This window comes from Palaemon carinicauda, unplaced genomic scaffold (genome assembly GCF_036898095.1).
Source record: "Palaemon carinicauda isolate YSFRI2023 unplaced genomic scaffold, ASM3689809v2 scaffold49, whole genome shotgun sequence".
NCBI lineage: Eukaryota > Metazoa > Arthropoda > Malacostraca > Decapoda > Palaemonidae > Palaemon > Palaemon carinicauda.
Genome location: NW_027171750.1, coordinates 254518 through 272550, shown reverse-complemented (window position 1 = coordinate 272550; position 18033 = coordinate 254518). Strand labels below are relative to the sequence as shown.

At 44.0% G+C, this 18033-nt stretch overlaps 1 protein-coding gene across 1 annotated transcript in view; it reads right to left on the bottom strand.

Moving 5' to 3' along the window:
• Positions 1-18033, bottom strand: part of LOC137637009 (uncharacterized) — a 115238-nt gene that overhangs the window by 87419 nt on the left and 9786 nt on the right. The window contains exons 3-5 of the mRNA XM_068369324.1: positions 9040-9335; positions 8284-8454; positions 6518-6667 (exon numbers count right to left, since the gene is read on the bottom strand). The gene's annotated coding sequence lies outside the window, so the exon portion shown is untranslated. The remainder of the gene's footprint in view (positions 1-6517; positions 6668-8283; positions 8455-9039; positions 9336-18033) is intronic.

The following is an 18033-nucleotide window of genomic DNA, read 5'->3' as shown; positions in this document are numbered from 1 at the left end:
TTGAGTTACAGAGGTACTGGTCGAGGATACGGATACTGACTTGCACCAGTTTCGGAAGATTTCCCACTTCGATTGGTAGACTCTAAGGGTGGATGTTCTCCTTGCTCTAGCAATCGCTCTGGCTGCCTCCTTCGAAAAGCCTCTAGCTCTCGAGAGTCTTTCGATAGTCTGAAGGCAGTCAGACGAAGAGCGTGGAGGCCTTGGTGTTCCTTCTTTACACGTGGCTGACGTAGAAGGTCCACCCTTAGGGGAAGTGTTCTGGGAACGTCTACTAGCCATCGAAGTACCTCGGTGAGCCATTCTCTCGCGGGCCAGAGGGAAGCAACTAGCGTCAACCTTGTCCCTTCGTGAGAGGCGAACTTCTGCAGTACCTTGTTGACAATCTTGAACGGAGGGAATGCATATAGATCTAGATGTGACCAATCTAGTAGAAAGGCATCTATATGAACTGCTGCTGGGTCCGGGATTGGTGAGCAAAATATTGGGAGCCTCTTGGTCATCGAGGTTGCGAAGAGATCTATGGTTGGCTGGCCCCAGGTGGCCCAAAGTCTCTTGCATACATCCTTGTGGAGGGTCCATTCTGTTGGAATTATTTGTCCCTTCCGACTGAGACAATCTGTCATGACATTCAAGTTGCCTTGGATGAACCTCGTTACTAGTGAAATGTCTAGACCTTTTGACCAGGTGAGGAGGTCCCTTGCGATCTCGTACAATGTCAGAGAGTAGGTCCCTCCTTGCTTGGAGATGTACGCCAAAGCTGTGGTGTTGTCCGAGTTCACCTCCACCACTTTGCCTTGAAGGAGAGACCTGAAGCTTTTCCAGGTCAGACGTACTGCCAGTAGCTCCTTGCAGTTGAAATGCATTGTCCTTTGACTCGAGTTCCATAATTCCGAGCATTCCCTACCGTCTAATGTCGCACCCCAGCCTACGTCCGATGCGTCCGAGAAGAGAACGTGGTTGGGAGTCTGAACAGTCAGGGGAAGACCCTCTCTAAGGAGATATAGTCCTTTCACCAAGTCAGACAAGACTTTATCTTTCTGGAAACCGGGATCGAGACCGCTTCTAGCGTCTTGTCCTTTTTCCAGTGAAAAGCTAGATGGTATAGAAGAGGACGGAGGTGTAGTCTTCCTAGTGACACAAATTGATCCACGGATGACAGTGTCCCTACCATACTCATCCACAGCCTGACTGGGCAGCGTTCCTTCTTCAGCATCTTCTGGATGGATAGCAGGGCTGGGGGTTGATCGTCTTGTTCAGCAACGTCCTCATCAGAGGGTTCCTCATCCGAAACTGATGAGGAAACGGCAACGGCGTGGGCAACGTCTGACTCGCTGAATCCGGTCGCACTGGTGGATGCGTGACGGAGCCGGACGCAATATCATGGCACTGCTGCACAGTCTGTGAACTGTCAACAACCATGGGTGCGCGAGGAAGTACAGCGTCAACCCGAAACTGTCTAGACTGTCTGGGTTGTGCAGTCAACACCCTACCGGGTTGCTGAGGTTGACGCACTGCGTCACAACAAGTCACCTCTGCAGGTTGTTGAACGTCTTCCTAGTGACACACTGAACGTCAACAACCACCTCCGAGCGTCGCTTAACGTCAACGTGCGACTGGCAACCCACACTGGGTCGCATCGGTGGAGGAACCACCTCAACTGGCAGACGCGTGTAGGATACCTCAGCGTCAACAGGGCGCACAACCAACCGGTTGGAAGGTTGTTGGCCAGAAGGTTCTTCTCCGCATTTAAGTCCTCTATCAAGGACACAAGCTTGGACTGCATGTCTTGCAGCAAAGCCCATTAGGGTCTACGGGAGCAGGTGTGGCAACAGACGGGGTTAGCGACTGAGGCGGAACCATTTACCATCCCTGGAAGCCTTGTTATGTGTGACATAATAGTACAGCAAAACTTCAAAGGCTCGACAAAAGTTGAGAAGTTGACCTGTAAACAACTTGGAGCGTCTCCTGGCTAGGCGCCAGGGCGAGTCTACCAGAATTGAGAAGTCTATCTGGGCAGAGGCATGAACTCCCAAGCCGAGAACTTCTCTCGTGTCCTATCAGACTCTCGCTTTATAAGCCAGTTTAAAAGAAGGGAAATCAAAGGCTGTATCCCTAAAACTCCTCCTGGTGCAAAAACCAGTCGCCTAGCCAACGTAACGCTCTCTAGGAGAGCGAGAGAGCACTAGCTTAACAACAACGGCTTCGAAGTAGCTAGGCCTAGTGTAAGTTCTGACGTTTAGGCGAACGAGGAGCAGCAGTTACAAGATCCGCACGAAGATCCTTAAAAAATCATCATGATTTAATTAAAGTCCATAGGAGGCTAAGCAGCTTAAGGCTCCTCTCCAAATGACAGAGTCCTCAAAGGAATATCAGTAGGAGGGAGAACAGCACTTTCTCATCTACAGGAACCTTGTCCGATAAAAGCTAGGTTATCTCAGTGAGTCTCTCACTGGTGCATTAGTAGCAGACCAGAAGGCAATGTCATGTAACTGCTTGACAGTCTGTGAACTGTCAACAACTGAACTGTCAACCACAACAGGTGCGTGAGGACATACAGCACTGGTGCATTAGTAGCAGACCAGAAGGCAACGTCATGTAACTGCTTGACAGTCTGTGAACTGTCAACAACTGAACTGTCAACCACAACAGGTGCGTGAGGACATACAGTGTTCACTCGAGACTGCTTTGACTGTCTATACTGAGCAGTCAAAACAACTCTAGAATGCGGAGGTTGACGCACCGACGTCAAAACAAAACAACTATGGTTGTTGTTGTAACTCGCGAACGTCAACGGAGGGTTCCGTGCGTCGCTGAACGTCAACATGCGGCTGGCAGGGTACACTGCGCATGGGTGGCGGGACTCTCACAGCTGGAGTGCGGGAGAAGGTAGCCTCAGCGTCAACTGAACGCACAACCGTGGTTGGTTGTAGGCTAACGGGTGCAGCGTCAACCTTCTCCGCACGAAAGTCCTGCATTAAAGACGTTAGCTGTGTCTGCATGGTCTGCAGCAAAGACCACTTAGGGTCTACAGTAGCAGGTGCGGCAACAGACGGTGTTACTGCCTGTTGCGGTACCGCTTTGCCTCTCTTAGGAGGTGAGCAGTCGTCGGAAGACTGCAGCGAGTCCGAACTGACCCAGTGGCTACAACTGGGCCGTTGGACTTGCGCGGAAGGGACCGACTTGCGCTTAATAAGCTGCGAGACCTTGGTCCATGGTTTCTTACGAGAAACCTCTTCCGCAGACGAAAAGTAAATGGGCTCTCTCGTCTTTGTGTGGGTGGGGTGATCTTGGGTAGATACGCCCGAAACCACGGAGGGAAACGTCTGTTCGTTGATCAAGGCCTGACGAACCCATAAGTCGTTCGACATTACTTCTCCCCTGGGCTTGGGAGCTTGCAAGAGGTCCCGGACTAGGTGAACGACAGGCACGAACAGACGAACCCTCGGACGCAACACTGTAACACTTTGCGCATATCACTTTATCACTTCGATTTTCTGTTTTGCACTTATTTCACTGAAATCGAAACTTTTACTGATTTCTACCTGAAACACGCAATTCTACCCTTCATTAGACGGTAGTAATTGCGAAAACAGTCGTATAATGCAGCTCATTAATACTAGCAAAAACAGAAAACATATATAAAGATAAAGAATTCAGTGGCTGGGAAAGAGACTAAACACTAGTTCAAATAAACTACGTTTACAATCTCTCACCGCACATAGCCTGGGGACAAGAATAAAACCCTAGAAACGTTTTACCTTCTTCCCCGTACAGCGACTAGGGAGGAGAGTAACACGAGAACAACGTTACCCGCTTGAACGGAACGTTTTTTCTCCTCTCTCTCCCTCCGTCTCTATCTCTCTCTCTCTTTCTCTCTTGATTTCGCACCTGAGAGAAGAGCCCAATTATATATCGTCAAAAAAACATGTTATTTGGCTAAAGGAAAAAACTGAAAGGTTTTCCAAAAAAAAGGTTCCTTTAATTTAGAATTTAAACCATTTAAGCTAAGAAAGAATGAACGAAACGTCAGAATCGATTTACTCTTACTGCAAAGTGAAACCGTGATACACTCTCTCTCTATTGTAACGATAGAGCGCATGTTGAACGTCCTGAATGTCAACAACTGCGTAGTCTAAAAAACTAAACGTTAGTTCATCTTTGAAAACAGTACGAAGACTATCAAAGAAATTCTTTCATAAAACATTAAATTTAAAAAGTTTTAAATTCTTTAAAGGCTAAATACGATATAACGGGCTCAACGTTGATTAACTTCTGTTCCAAGTTAGGACCGCCTACTATCAGGAAAGGTCGCATATAAACAAAACATAAAAATTTATTTTTTATATGTTTATAATAAATGGAAAGTTAATCGAAGAGGCCTAATAAAGGCGGAGAGATATAAAATATATAGATCTATAAAAATTACTAAAAACCTAAACACACTTCCGTCTAAGGGAAGGGTTGGCCATTTAAAAGTGAAAGAGAGTCCATACTCTCTTTGTCACCATAATTAAATCTATCCAAAACGAGTTCAAGTTTTGAGATGAAGATAAAACCCCTGCATAGCGAAAGCTCAAAACTAGAATAGTGTACTTCACCAAATAGTTGTGAAAACAAATCCAGTTAGTAACAGCGTAGTTAGTAGGTCTTGCCAGTGGCACGACAGAGAGAAAATGGGTTCTGTGTTTGCATGGAGTACTTGAGTACCTGCTCGACAGATGGCGCTGTTGATGTACACCCCCACCTGTATAGCGATCGCTGGCGTATTTTGTCCTTAGGTTTTTCTGTCGGGCAGCAGAGCTGACAGCTTATATGATCACCGGCTAAGTTTAATATTGAAAAATAGATCTTTCATATATAAACTAAAAAAAAAACTTCCCTGAGCTTAAAATCAAGAACAGTGGCCCGCCATTAACTAATAGGAAAGCAACGAGTAACAGTATCGAGACAGCTACGAGAACCGATCACTTCCCACTGTAGAGGATTCGCCCATCCCGATATTACAGTCACTCGTTGAGACGAGTCTAAAATTGCCTCTCTTATAAATCTACTGTACTTGAAAATAGTTGGACAAAACCCTTCCTGGGAAGCTCGATACTTGTTCACCTCTCCACTGGTATCATCGCCTCTCCTCATGTATGTGCCAACTTACTCTCGGCTCATCAGATAGGAGAAGTCTTTTACATTTTCCAAACATGACGACTACAAACGGGTGCGAGTTTCTGAAGCTTAAACTAAAAAGTTTTGGATCAATAAAGGGAAACACTTCATGAATGATAACCAGGAGATAGTTTACATAGCAGATAGAGAAAGGTGTTTCGCAATACGATGCTAATTTCTTTGAACAGTCTTAGATATGCGTCAGGTTTCCGGTCAGCCACTCAAGTTAATGGGTCTATGAAGAAAAAACAAGGCTGTACTTGCAAAACTATTGAAATGCCGTGGGTCATCTATTGAAAAAAAAAAGGACCTTGAACCCAGTGAGATGTTAAGAGACGCAATGGCATTACACTAATTTCGAAACTAAATAATGAAAATCCCACATTCGAAGGCATCCGATTATTTTCACAGATGTTTCACTAAAGAAAAGAAGAATGAAAATTGATGTGGTCTTCGATGTGTACAAGGAAAAGTCAAGTGAACATGCTGAGAGTCTCAATAGTGGTTATCTTATAACATGATCTTTAGAGAATCAACATCAAATTACATGGTCAGTCTTCAAAAACTCCTAAAACTTTCTCAGATTAATCAGCGTCTGTGGAAGCTAAAGAAAAATTTGTCCCTATAGAGAATCAACTTCAAAACTGCCTGATCAGCCTTCAAAGTCCTACAATAGGTAGCCAATGTCTTGCCCAACCTAGCAATTCACAATCTTTTCACCTTCCCTTAGTTTATCTTTCAATATCACTGTAACAAACTAATCCAAAGACCTAATAGCACTGCATCCCTCATCGCAACAATGGCGTGATATCTCACAACTCTTCTTGTCATAAAATACAATAACAAATATTCTTTTCCTATCTTCAGTAAAAGTATGTGGAATGATGTTCCTAATCAGGATGTTAAATTAGTGGAACCACAATTGCAAAGAATGTATCTACTTATTCATATCGAATAGACTGACTTAATGCTGTCTTTATAGTTTATACACGACAGAAAAGAATGTATCTACTTATTTATGTTGAATAGACTGACTTAAAGCTTTCTTTATAGTTTATACAAGAAAGATCTATTTTTATACGTTACCGATCTCAAAACATTTTAATTATTCATTACTTCTCTTTTAGTTTATTCATATCTTTACTTACTTTCCTCACTGGGTAATTTCACCCTGTTGGAACCCTTTGGTAATCATCCTTCTTTTCCAACTAGGGTTGTAGCTTAGCTGGTAATAAAAACATTAATAAACTTTGAAAGAAAACAGACTTTGCATCCATTACCTAACATATCACCTAAGTAAATCTCTACACCATCAAATTGTTAAGGACTCAATAACTTCGAGAAAAGCCAACATTACCTGATTTTCGTACGTGAAGTGAGTGAACGGCGTCACGCTCTTCACCACCCGTTCGTTAATTGGGATTTTGGCGTCCGGGTCGACTCCCTCCAGGAGCTTGGAGTCGGCGGCTCGTTTGGCCTGAACCGGGTCTTCAACGGGTTTTGCGATCTGGAAGAAAAAAACTTAATAAATCATTTATATAAATGATTTCAATTGAAATCTCCATGTACAGTTTTTTTTATTTCTAAACGTATTGGATTAAATATCTATGATAGATGAATTAATTACTATTTTAGCAAGACGTAAATTAAGACAGTAAAGAATCAAGAATACAGTATATACAATAAATACAGGAGACCTGTAAGAACTTTAATACCATAACAAGAATATGTACTGTACAACAAATAAGGGAAACCTGTAAGATTCCTATAGTTTACAGCACCAGCATTGAGATTAAAATGAGTCTGAAGGATACTCCAAAATCAAACCATTGTTCTCTAGTCTTGGGTAGTGCCACAGCCTTTGTACCGTGGTCTTCTACTGTCTTGCATTAGAGTCCTCTTGCTTGAGGGTACACCCGGGCATGCTATTCTGTCCTATTTCTTTTCCTCTTTTGTTAAAGTTTGTATAGTTTATATAAGAGATATTTATTTTAATGTTGTTACTCTTCTTAAGATATTTTATTTTTCTTTGTTTCCTTTCCTCATGGGGATATTTTCCCTGTTGGAGCCCCTGGGCTTATAGCATTCTGCTTTTCCAACTAGGGTTGTACCTTAGAGAGTAATAATAATAATAACAATAATAATTGTACAATTAGGAAACACATTTCACAAATTGGTTACAGCATCGGGAATGAATTCCAAAATACTCTACAGTTTTAACCATTCCTCAAAATAAATAAAGCTAGAACCACCAACATGAAAGCCCCTTCGGCCACATAGCAATGCGCATTGCCTGCATAAGCAGGGAGTGCATTGCAACATTCCTATATGAACATATAAATAAAAAATGATCAGCTGAGTCTTCACATACACATCCACATATTTCAGTAATATACATAAACATTGTTATTACCAGCGAGGTTATATTTTCACCTGGATTTACCCGACTACTTTTTTACGCGTATCTGTGTGTGGGATTACGTTAAATTTTCGTGCTTGATTTTCATCAAATTGCAACAACACATAGGCATTATGCCCCAGAAGAACCCCTTACATTTTTTTAGGTGATCCAGATGAAGATCATAATTCTGGTTAACCCTTTTACCCCCAAAGGACGCACTGGTACGTTTCACAAAACCCATCCCTTTACCCCCATGGACGTACCGGTACGTCCTTGCAAAAAACTGCTATTTACATTTTTTTTTTTTTTGCATATTTTTGATAATTTTTTGAGAAACTTCAGGCTTTTCCAAGAGAATGAGACCAACTTGACCTCTCCATGATGAAAATTAAGGCTGTTGGAGCAATTTAAAAAAAATATACTGCAAAATATGCTTGAAAAAAAATAACCCCTGGGGGTTAAGGGTTGGAAAGTTCCAAATAGCCTGGGGGTAAAAGGGTTAATATTGTTATGTAATAGATTTATTCACGGCCAACATACAAAAGAGGAAACCTTGGACCGAAGACTTATTATCATGCAGTAATGTAGATACACTTACGGCCAACACGAAAAGACGAAATCCTGGTCCGTAGACTTGAGTACAGTAAAGCGTTGACAATCTTCGTTGCCAGAGGTCTGAAATCTACGATTACTGTACTCTTTCTACTCATTATAAGACTCACCGAACACAAGAGGACGCATTTCTTCCACTTGAACTTGTCCAGCACAGTCAGAGCCTTGGTCCTGGACTTCTTGTCGCGGAAAGTCACGTAGGCTCAGTCTTTGTTGGAGCCGGCCGGCTTGATCTTGTGCGCCTTGAGCTGCAAGGTCTCCTTCAGAAGTTTCTTCAGTTGCTGGAAAGATAAATGATTGTTAGCATTGTTTGAGAGCAAAAAGTCTAATTATAGTCGAGTACTGTTTGCAGGCAAAGGTCAAACTATAGTTTAATACTGTTTGCAGGCAAAGGTCAAACTATAGTTTAATACTGTTTGCAGGCAAAGGTCAAATTATAGTTTAATACTGTTTGCAAGCAAAGGTCAAATCATAGTCCAGTACTGCTTGCAAGAAAAGGTCAAGTTATGGTCCAATACTGTTTGCAAGCAAAGGTCAAGTTATAGTCCAGTACTGTTTGCAAGAAAAGGTCAAGTTATGGTCCAATACTGTTTATAAGCAAAGGTCAAATTTTAGTCCAGTACTGTTTGCAAGCAAAGGTCCTGTTATAGTCATTGGGGGTTAAGTTTTCTGCTATCCCTCAACTGTTTATCTAAGTCACCTTATTAAGTGGTATGAATATCAAAGTCCTGTCCTTAAAAAAACGGCATTAGCTGACTGACCCGCTCAAAGGACGATAGTTGGCACACGTAAAGGAAGGAACGACCACCAATTCGTCATCTGCTTTTGTCTATTTATTAGTTAAAATAAGTTAGTCAACTACTCACCCCCATAGCATAATATCGAGGCAGCCCCCTAAGTTCTATCTTAAAATCCTCGGAGGTGAACTCCGTGTCTCGCTTCGTCTGCGGCGTTTCCCTGGTCTCCACAGACGCTTCCCTTCCAGTGGAGCCGTTCGTGTCATCTTCCTGTACCTCATCGATGTCACTGTCTGCCTTGAGGATCAGCTCGTCCTCGGCCTTGCCAGTGCTGTTTTCCTCGTCGTAGTCGTCCTCCGCCTCATCCTCCTCGCTGTTCAGGTGATCCTCGAGGTCAATCATGTCTTGGTCATCGGCCAAGTTTTCTGAAAGACAAAGTTGAGCTTAGTAAAACAAATACATCTGATAGACATAATTATTCTTAAGAGAAAAGTTACTATAGCTATGAACTAATATATACTCATCCCTTTGAATTTTTATTATATGCAGGAAGTTTCACGAATTCCTTAAGAAATAATTTTCAGTACGGCAGTCGGATATTTGCAAGCTCTCATACCAGTGGAGTGCTTGTCTCGTCAACATCACTTCAAGTACGGTACTTGTACTGAGCTCATTTTAATATAAACAACTTTCAAAATAAAGGATTAGTATTCTTTGGTTATAAAAGGATAAAGGAATAATCAGTACCTGTCTACAGCCTCTCTTACATTAAATTGGTGAATTTGAAAGAACATTTAATGAACACTTGGAATAACAACGTTAACGGCCCTTTCAATTACGGAAATACGACGCAGACTAACTGGAGATTTGCCGACCGAGAATGGATAAAACTTCACTGAATAGACCCAGAATATGATCCCAGAATATAATGAAATCTTGATATAAATTTATATATGATATACTGTTGGCAGGAACCGTTGATAGATTGATTTTGGGTTTTTCCGTCATCCTGACATACATCAAGCTTTGTTGAAACAACTAAAAACACGATGCAATCTTGACACAGAACTACGGATGAAGATGAAATAAAGGCTAGCAAAATAAAAATTAATTACCCACAAAGCTTCAAGATCCATATCCCAGAAGAAGACGATACAAAGAAATTAATCTACTGTAATCCACTTCAACTAATATATTCAATTGAATCCCAAAGTCCTATTCTACTGTTGTACCTTTTCAGTGGCTCCTTTACTTATAAACAAATCATAAAAACAAAAAACTTTTATGTTCGACAGCCAGCATCTTTTATCACTAACTACTATTAACCATCATAATAAATATCGAACCAAGAACATGTTAAACATTTACACTCAGGAAATTTCAACAGCCTTCTGCCATGTAAAAATTTAAATTTTATTCATATCTATTTTCCCTTACCATACAAACCCGAATCATTTATCAGGAGAATGTTTTTAGCGTAACTACAAGGCGACTTAAAATTCTTAAATAGGAGACCTTAGGGGATACGTCAAAGCACTTTGGTCCTGCACAGGAGCTAAGATGACACCTCTTGTCAACCCCAACGACATAAGCATGAAAATACAGCCGGCAATAAGCCAAGTCACTAGCAGGAACGGGTTGACGTCAAGGATGGCGAGGTTGTACTCTACTAGACATGGTCCAGCTTGAATGGTCCCCGAACTCCCGTCCAACTGATTACCAGGCAGAGATGTTTCTGGAACAGAAAGGAAAGTCACCTCGGTCCAGGCTAATCGTAGCGAGGAGATGAAGGAGGATTGAAGTCGTGGCTGGCTGATTTCTATATCCAGTCTAAGCATTCCTGACCGTAGGTAATGGAGATCTTAAAAGCTTTCCAATGAATAGTGACAAGAAAAACACACCCTTTACTTAAGCTTGGAGGGGATACCACAGGCTCTAGCGGGTCCTCTAAAGCTGACGTTCTCCTATCGACAGATTGCGGAAGACTGACGACCAATCTCCACATACAACCATAAAAACTAAACAAGTTCCAAGAGATAGAAAAGGGTACAGTACTAGGAATTAGGGGAGCGTAGTGGTAGATCCTTCGCAGCAACGAATGGACCCAAAGTGTAGCAGTCCTCATAAAGGGTCTGAACACGTTTCAAGTAATGGGATGCGAATACAGATTTACTTCTCCAAAAAGTTGTATCCATTATGCTTTGCAGAGAACGATTTTGTTTAAAAGCTACCGAAGTAGCTACCGCTCTTACTTCGTGTGTTTTCACCTCAAGCAGTCTAAGCTCTGCCTCACCACACTGGGCATGAGCTTCTCTAATCAAGAGCCTTATGAAAAAGGATAAGGCGTTCTTCGACATAGGCTGCAAGGGCTTCTTAACTGCGCACCAGTGAGCCTACGAGCTGCCTCTCTAGCTCTTTGTTCTGTCCAAATAGACCCTTAGTGCCTTAACAGGACAGAGCACCTTTTCCACCTCATCGCCCACTACATCATAGAGATTAGCAATCTCAAAAAACTTCGGCCATGGATGTAGAGGACGCTCATTCTTGGTCAGAAAACCCAGCTGCAGGGAACATATGGCTTTCCCGTCTCTGAAACCAATGTTCCACACTGACTCTTTTAGCTATCGCTAAGCTCACCAAGAAAAGGGTCTTTAAAGTTAAATCTTTAAAAGAGGCTGAGTGCAGAGGCTTGAATCTGTCACTCATGAGGAATCTAAGAACTACATCCAAATTCCAAGCAGGTGAATCTTGATGACATCTCTTAGAAGTTTCAAAAGACCTAAGAAGATCTTGTAGGTCTTTATTGTTGGAGAGATCCAAATCTCTATGCCTGAAAACAGTTGCCAGCATACTTCTGTACCCCTTAATAGTCGAGGCAGAAAAGTTATGCTTAGTTCTAAGATCTAAGAAGAAATCGGCAATCTGTGTTATAGAGGTACTGGAAGAAGAAACCGAGTTAGCCCTACACGATTCTCTGAATACTTCCCACTTGGACTAATACACCCTGATGGTAGAAGTCCTCCTTGCTCTTGCAATAGCCTTGGCTGCCTCCTTCGAAAATCCTCTTGATCTTGCTAGTTTTCCGATAGTCTGAAGGCAGTCACACGTACAGCTTGGAGGTTTAGATGGTTTCTTGCCAAGTGGGGTTGTCTGAGAAGATCTGGTCTTAACGGAAGGCTTCTCGGCACATCCACCATCCATTCCAGTACCTCTGTGAACCAACTTCTTGACGGCCAGAAAGGAGCAACTAGGGTCATTCCGGTCTCCTTGTGAGATACGAACTTCTGCACCACCTTGTACAGGATCTTGAAGGGTGGGAATGCATACACCTCTATGTGCGACCAATCCAACAGTAACGCGTCTATGTGAGCCACCTCGAGATCCGGAACTGGGGAGCAGTACGTCTCCAGCCTTTTCGTCTTCGAGGTTGCAAACAGATCTATGAGGGGACGACCCCATAACCACCACAGCTTCTTGCAAACGTTCTTGACCCCCTGAATGAATCGTGTCAATAAAATAATCCTCCTTTCCTTCGCCCATACGAGAAGAGATCTCGCCAACTCGTAAAGAGACTTCGGGTGGGTCCCCCCCCTGCTTTGCTATATACGCTAGGGCCGAGGTGCTGTCCGCATTGATCTGAACCACCTTGCCTAGGACCAGATTCTCAAATTCCTTGAGGGCTAAGTGCACAGCTAACTGCTCCTTTTGATTGATAAGAAGAATCTCTTGCTCTTTTGTCCACAGACTTGAGATTTCTCTTTTCCCTAAGGTTGCTCCCCACCCCGAGTTTGAGGTGTCGGAAAACAACACAAGATCTGGGTTCTTTTGCTCCAGTGAGAGGCCCTCCTCGAGTCTGTAAACGTTGTTCCATCATTGAAGGTGTGTTCTGATTGCACTCGTAATGGGAATACTCTCCCTGTCGAGACTGTCTCCCTTCTTCCAATGAGCATTGAGATGAAATTGAAGGGGACGTAGGTGCAGCCTCCCCAGAGACACAAACTTTTCCAGAGATGAGAGGGTCCCCAGAAGGCTCATCCACTCTCTCACTGAACTGACGTCCTTCCTCATAAAGGTACAAAGCCTTAGGAGCGCTGACTGAATCCTTGCAGGGGGTGGAAAAGCCTGAAAACCCCGACTCTGAATCTCCATCCCCAAATAAAGAATCTTCTGGGATGGAGTCAGCTGTGACTTTTTTGAACTTATTAGAAGTCCCAACTCTTTTGCCAAACAAATCCAAAGTCATCTGAAGATCCTTCAAGCAGCGATCGGCTGAGGGAGCTCTTATGAGCCAATCGTCCAAGTACAGGGAGGCCCTGATGCCTCTTGAGTGCAGCATGCTCACCACACTCAGCATGATCTTCGTGAATATCAGAGGGCTGTGCAGAGACCGAAACATAAGGCTCGGAACTGGAAGACCTCCTTCCCGTACACGAACCTCAGATAACGTCTGCAACTTGGATGTATTGAGACATGAAAATAAGCGTCCTGGAGGTCCAATGATACCATCCAGTCGCCTTTCCTTACTGCTGCCAGCATGGTTTTCTGAGTTTCCATGGTGAACTTCGAATTCTGGACGTAGTTGTTGAGGGCACTTACATCTAGAACCGGTCTCCATTCCCCTGAACTCTTGGGAACCAGGAACAAACGGTTGTAAAACCATGGCAATTCCAAGTCCCGCACCCTCTCTATCGCTCTTTTTTCCAGCAAGAGAGACATCAGAAGCTGCATGGCCTGCCTCTTCGGTCCTTCCCTGTATTTGGGCGAGAGATCCACAGGATCTGTGGCTAAAGGAGGCTTTGATAAGAATGGGATTTTGTATCCTTCCTTTAGAACACGAACGGACCAAGGGTCCGCTCCCCTTACCTCCCACGCTTGCCAGAAGTAACTTAGCCTGGCTCCCACTGCTGCTTGAAGGCGAGGACAGTCAGACCCTGCCTCGACTGTACTTAGCTCCTCTTTTCTTAGACTTCCTCGCATCGGGCTTGAAGTTACCTCTCCCGGTAGGCTTACCACGAAAGGGCTGAGCAGTCTGGGAATATGACGTCCCTTCTTTCGTTCTACGAGAAGAGAAAGATGTAGGCAACACCTTCCTAGCTGTTTTGGCAACCAAATCATGAGTAGCCTTCTGAGTCAATGCTGCAGCCACCTCCCTCACTAAATCCTGCGGGAATAGAGCAGAAGACATGGGAGCAAAAAGTAACTCCGATCTCTGACATGGAGTGACTCCCACCGAGAGGAAGGAACACAAAGTTGCCCTCTTCTTCACGACTCCTGCAGTGAACAGGGCAGCCAACTCCTTAGAACCATCTCTAACTGCCTTGTCCATACAAGACATAAGCTGGATAAGGTTACTCGTGTCAGTGCCCTTCATTTCCGTTACTTTTCTACCCAAGGCTCCCAGAGACCAGTCAAGAAAATCAAACACCTCAAAAGCCCTGAACAAACCTTTCAAGAGATGGTCAAACTCCGACAATGACCACCACACTTTAGTCTTCCTCATGGCTAGATGCCGAGAAGAGTCCACTAGGCTCGAGAAGTCCACCTGAGCAGACGCAGGAACCCCCAAACCTAAGACTTCGCGTTTCACACCAAACGCTCGATTTGGAAGCTAGTTTGGTCGGTGGAAAAGCAAAACATGCCTTGCCAAGAGCTTTCTTTGAGTCCATCCGCACTCCCATTAATTTCAATGCTCTCTTAGAGGAGCGGGAGAGAACCATTTTGGTGAAAAGGGATGTCCTAGCTGCTTTAACGAGAGTAAATTCCGAAGGAGGAGATCGCAGGGCAACAGGGGTAAAATGGTCTGGAAATAACTCCATGAAGACCAGCATTAGTTCCTTGAGGTCCACCAAATGTTGAGGTGGCTTATCCTCTTTTCCCACTGAAATGTCATCCAATTGTTCCTCCTGAGAGAAAACCTCATCTGGATCTTCCTCCGACAATTCAGCCACTGCTGGAGTTGTGCCTTGATCAGAAAGGCGATGTTCCTGTGCAGGCGCATCAGTGCTGACATGGGCGTGCTTGCGCTGTTCAAAATTCCCATCCGACTGACAATCACTAGCCATGCGTTTGCTGTCACGATCGGTTTGTGAAACAGCATCAACCTGATGCGCTGCAAAAACAGTCGACTGCCGTGTAGTCATGGATTGGCTGGCGTGAGGAGCCTAGAACCGTCGCGGGTAGCTTGAAGAATAGAGCCATGGGTAGAATCTGGCTGGCGCTGAGGCTCCGCCGCGTCATGGCACGCCGCTCATGCTGACGTGCCGCCACATCATGGGTTGACTGGCGTGTGTCGTCATGCTAACGCTTAGCGTCTGCCTGCCGCAGACGCCCCGCGGCGTCATGGGTTAATTGCTGTGTGTCGTCACGCTGACGCTCCATCTCGCGCCCGCTCCCATCCTGCCGCTTAGCGGCCCGCTCCGTTCCCTGGCGAGCGTCGTCACGTTTGGAAGACTGACGATCGGCTGTATGCGCAATCGATAGATGTTGTGAAGCAGAGCTCTGACGAGATGCATCCACCTCAACCCACTGTTGAACGCTGCGACTGGGAGACCTCCGCCTGTGCGATAACATGTCAGTACCAGAGACAACAGGTCTACAACGGAAGACTGACGCCCAGTCGCACTGTCAACAGCAGGCCGATAAGACTGCATAAGCAACGAGAGCTGCTGTTTCATGCCCAACAACATAGACCAGTTGGGATCACCTTGAGGCGATATTTGCGCCGCCTCTCCCAATGCGAATTCGCCTTCCTCATCGTTACCGAACCGCTCCCCGCTTTCGGAAGACGAGCACCAGTCCGATGGAAGCGGCTGAGCATGAACCGTAACACCCGAACCAGAAATTAGTTGCGCATATGACTGAATCAAATCTTTATCTATATCGGAACCCACGTCAGAGCACTTCGCAGGCGAACACTCGTCAAGGGACCGAAAACGTTCCGGTGTATCCCAATGACTACAGCCTGGCTGTTGCGGAGAGGAAACGCGCCGCTGTTCCACCGACTGCGCTTCTCTCTTAAGCGGTCTAGAGGCTTGCCGCCACATCTCATCACGTGACCCTTCATCCGAAGAAGGAGATGAAGCACTAACCTCACCTTTCCTACGGTGAGGTTGAGCGACCTGTGATATGACAGCAGGAACACTCGAGGGGACGTCTGTGCTATTGATGAAGCCTCTCGTTCCCTTTCGCCGTTCAACATAACTTCTCCCCTGGGTCCGGGAGCTTGACAGAGGTCTTAGGCTAGGCGAATGACAGGATCGCGCAAACGCACCCTCCACAACACTGAACACATTAGTCGAACTCTTTACACTTGATCGGTCGCCAGTGCGACAACTTTTAAGTAAATTAATATTTGACATAATTTGCATTTTGTCCGCAGCTAACGATTCCACTGTCACAACGAGCGCTTGAATAGCGGACAACATACCCTTCATCGTAGGCTCTTTCGGCTCTTGATCTACCACTACGGGGGAAGGAATAGGATCAATGACATCAGATACTAGATACTAGTTTATCACTCCTTGGAGACGCTATCGTTATAAAACAGCCCCTCAAGGGTATATTGCTTCTGGCGACGGATATACTCGACGGTATGATGAAATAGTTGCCGAGATACCCAACAAAACTAAATGTGTCGACGATGTTCTTCTTTGGTCTGACTCAATAGAGGAGAGTTTTATCCAAGCTGTACAATGGCTCGACATATGTGGAAGACACGGCATAACACTCAACCCTGACAAATTTCGTTTCGCAGAAGACACAGCTGAATTCGCTGGATTTGAAATAACCCCAGACACAGTTCGCCCATGTGCAAGATATCTTAGTGCAATTATGGACTTTCCAACCCCAAGAAATATCACCAATGTCAGATCTTGGTTTGGTTTAGTAAACCAAGTATCGTATGCTTTCAGCATGACCGACAAAATACAGTGAACCCTCGTTTATCGCGGTAGATAGGTTCCAGACGCGGGCGCGATAGGTGAAAATCCGCGAAGTAGTGACAGCATATTTACCTATTTATTTAACATGTATATTCGGACTTTTAAAACCTTCCCTTATACGTAGTACTGTTAACAAACCACTCTTTAATGTACAGAACACTTAATGCATGTACTACAGCACCCTAAACTAAAACAGGCACAAATATTAAAGGCGATTTTATATCATGTGTTTCCTAAACACCTAAAAAGCACGATAAAAAATGGCAACCAATGTTTTGTTTACGTTCATCTCTGATCATAATGAAGAAACAAACTCATTTAGTGTACAGTACACATATATAGGTTAGTTTTTGCATCGATTATATTGATTATACAGTACTGTATGTTGATTTTTTTATTACCAATGTTTTAGTTTACGTATTTTTCTTAGGACTTCCAAATGAAATCTTTTTCTTTATGACGCCGCCTGAAACGACGGCGTGTACGCTCAGTAAACAACCACGCTCAGAACAAACAAGGCATTTAACGCGCATGATGATAGTGATAAATAATGATACAGTACATACAGTATTTACAGTAAAAGCATTTACAAAATATGTTACCTTACAAATATAAATTATACAGTACTTGTACGTAGCAAAGCAGGAAAACAATTTGAGAGAGAGAGAGAGAGAGAGAGAGAGAGAGAGAGAGAGAGAGAGAGAGAGAGAGAGAGAGAGAGAGAGATTGTTTTACGTACGAATGTAAATTTTAAACAAAAAAAATATGATAGGTTACAACATGTAGACTTTTAAAACCTTCCCTTTAACTTAATGCATACAGTACGTACATTACTAAACTATAAAACAGGTTAAAGTAAAAAATAAAGATTGTTACTGTACTCACCACGAAAGAAGTTCAAGAAAAACTTGAATGACGATGGCGATGAATTTGCTGCACAGTAGAAATGATGATGATGAAGCTGATGATGTGTTCTACTGTGCAGTCAATGATAGTATTTTACGTCTCTTCAGACGGAGGTGCCTTTTCCTGGGACACCTCTTCAACTTCTTCAATTTCTTCCGAAGGCGTACTAGCAGGAGGAACTGGCTCTTTTTTGCGAGGCTGGAAGAACATTGTGATCGGAAGTTGTTGCCGCTGCTTCTTTTTTCGATCCAAGAGCATCCTGTAGGGAGTCATGATG